We start from the raw sequence: 3394 nt of genomic DNA, 5'->3' as shown, positions 1-3394 counted from the left end.
ACATGTTTAGATATTACTCATTAAAGAAGGCACAATTTGTGCGCTTTTATAATTTGGCACAATTCCAGTCATTAATAATAAATGATGGCACCTTAGTGTGTAAGGATAAAGAACATTTTAATGAGGTAGATGAGAAAATGCCTTCAAATTTAATTGGTCAATTCAATGGATTTCTTAAGCTATTATTCAACCTTGAGGATAAGGTTGGTTTTAAAGGGGTCGGTAATGATAGAATATTTATTATGATAATTGTTATGAAATTCAGTAGAAAAGGAATAAGGTAGAATATGATAGTTGATTAATTAGATTTAATTAAATAATTGATCTGACATTAATATTTCCTGAATGTTCTAGTGTTGTAAGATGATGATACTTGTAGGGTCATTATCATATTATGCTTTCTTCATTCTCTTTAAATATCCTATTGTTCATCCATAAGAAAATAAATGAAATATAAAGAATTTACTCTTTTATATCTTCTTAGTTTATAACTTCTTAGGAGTGGATTAATTTCCATAGTGTTCTTGGTAGATTGCTAATTTGCATTCTATAAAAAATATTTAAAAATGACCTCACTCGGTTTCAAAACCACATCACCACTATTCATAGGAATATCATTTAAGAGATAAGCTGTACCTTCAACCTGTTAAATATCATTGAAATTAATTTTATTATAAAGTTTTAGATCAAATGCATAGGAAAATTTCATGTAAACATGACGCCACTGATGTACGAATATATTTGATAGGAAATGGTATATTATGTGAAAATAGAGTTAACTAAATATGTCTATTAATCTTAAAATATTTGGATTAGATATTTTAAACACGTAGATGGATTAAAAAATAATTTCACATCATATTATACAAAAATGATATTACAGCTTCTCATAGAACGTGTGGAATGGTTGGAGCAAGAGTTTGGAAAACTTAAGGATGAAATGTTGGTCATTAAAACGACAAATGTGAAAAATAAAAAATCATTGTAGCACCCTGTAAAATGTTGTCACAATCTCCGATGATGACAATACGGAAGATAGGTTTTTTAGTAAGTCTAAAAGTCCTTATCAAAGAAAAAGTGGGAAGGTAATATTTATTTACATTAGCCTTCCATGTTCGTTTTTGAAAGAAAAAAAAAAGCCTCTTCTCATATCATCAGGCAATATATGTAGGATACTTTTTTCTATGTTTTCTTTGTGTACTGTAGCTTGCTCATCTTTCATCTTCCTCATATTCTTGCTTCAAAAAGTTCTAGATTTCATAGACTATTTTCAGTGCCATTATTATGTTAAAAATGGTGGGTGAAACAACTGCATATAGACATACTCTTACATTGAACTTTCTTTGCTTCATCTCCTTCTCATTTTTAATTTGTGCAATAGTTGGATTGTATAGAAGAGTTGAAATGACATAATCTTATCTAATGACATCACAAAGATCATTAGCGTCCAAGAAAACTTCCTTTCTAACAACCCATACATGACAATTTTTTCCATTGAACACTGGCTGTGCAAATGCAGCAAACACTATTTCTGAGTTCATTTTGACAATTTCAGACAATAGAGTTTAATAGGAAGTGTTTGGGTTGTGTTTGTTTTGGTTTGTGTTTGTTCTCACAGATCCCTCAAGATATAGCTCTAGATACTAATTTGTTGGTTATGTAGCAAGCAAAAGTGCAAAGAGGAAATGTGTTATGCAGAAGACTTGATTTTATTCATCAACAAAGTACATAATTTATACAACATAAAAAAGAAAACTGATGTAGAAAAAATAAATTCCTACATGAATAACATAATGAGGCACATAAGTGTCATAACATAGTAGGTGAAATATTCCTAACATTCATATTGATTTTTGATTGTCTAATGAATAGGAACATAATATATTGGCTCTTTATTACCTAATGAATAAAAACAGAAGAGCTTCTGAGTCATATGTGGATCACATGTCTCCATTCATATTCCATTTGGTGTCTCAAGCCAATGAGAAAACTTCATTCATTTATAAAGAAAAATTACAAAAACATAAAGTAATATTTTTATATTATTTCGCGAAGTTTGATTGATTTGGAACATGGGAATAAAAAATTATGAGACATGTGATCATTCTCCTCACCCAATACCAAATTAGCAAGTGAATAGAGTCAAGCTAACACCAAATTAGCAAGTGAATAGAGTCAAGCTAACGCTTTTAAAGAGCTCTACTTGAGAGGCAACTCAAAAGTTATAAAATACCTTTCTCTCCCCGAGTTTGTAGTGAGGTTAGTTTTAGTTTTTCTTTGTGTTGGTTTAAGTGTCTTACCAAGTATATTTAGAAATTTGAGGGGTTTTTACAGACTTTATTATTGCATGTATACTACATATATTTAGAATAAGATAAGATAGTACTATTTAATGATATTTTAACTTCCATTATAGCATTACAAATTTCACATAATTATTTTTTCCTAACTTTATGCTATATTTGTGCCCTGTTTTCATGTGATTAAATAATGATTGGTTTGAAACCTCTATGAAAAAATTGCATGATAGACCATAGGCTGTGGTAACCTCTTTTGAAGCCATAAAGTGTGACAATCTCTCGTTAACATAATTAATGTTTTTACCACAAATGTGATTTTGAGCCTAAAAATTGTATGCATTGTATTATACATTCATAAATAATAAACCCTCTTTTTTAATTGAGTGATATTTTTCTTGGATGTTGTATGCTAGAACTTGAATTGTTTTATGATTGACATTGTTTAAATGCTTGAATATGATAAAGATATTTAGGATTATTTTTCTCACCAACATTTAGATAAAAATTGTTCCTTAATTGTCCACTATGAGCCTATTGAATAAGTATCTTTTCTTTGGTACCGAAAATTCATTTGTTCTTTTATTTTGTACTCTTATATGCAACTGGAAAAAAAATCTATTGGAATTTCAAAAATTGCTATGAAGTGGAAAATTTATTCATCTTCTCGTTTGGAAAATAAAAGAAAACAAAAAAAGTGCACAAAAGAGGCAAAGGTTTTTGTGTACTTTTGATCCCTTAATAAAGAAAAAAAATTGTCAAATTAAACATGCAGACAAATAGTTATATTTATTTAAATATAGAGAAAAAAACTCAATTTTGGTTCATTAACTTAATTTTTTGTCAATTTTGTTCAGCTTTTATTTTAAACTTGGTCCCTTAATTTTATTTCTCTTCCATCTCATGTTACTCTATGTGTGCAATTTTGCTAACATGGCGTATGTGACACACTTGGAGAGACACCTCACACAAAAGTAATATTCAAAATCAATATTTTATATTGCACATAATTTTAATTGTATTTTTTCACAAATTTTCGCAATTATGATAAACATATAACAAAATTTAAGAAAATAAAGTAAGACACAAAATAGGTA

The sequence above is a fragment of the Lupinus angustifolius genome, chromosome LG13 (genome assembly GCF_001865875.1).
Source record: "Lupinus angustifolius cultivar Tanjil chromosome LG13, LupAngTanjil_v1.0, whole genome shotgun sequence".
NCBI classification, from domain to species: domain Eukaryota; kingdom Viridiplantae; phylum Streptophyta; class Magnoliopsida; order Fabales; family Fabaceae; genus Lupinus; species Lupinus angustifolius.
This window is presented reverse-complemented; position numbering follows the sequence as displayed.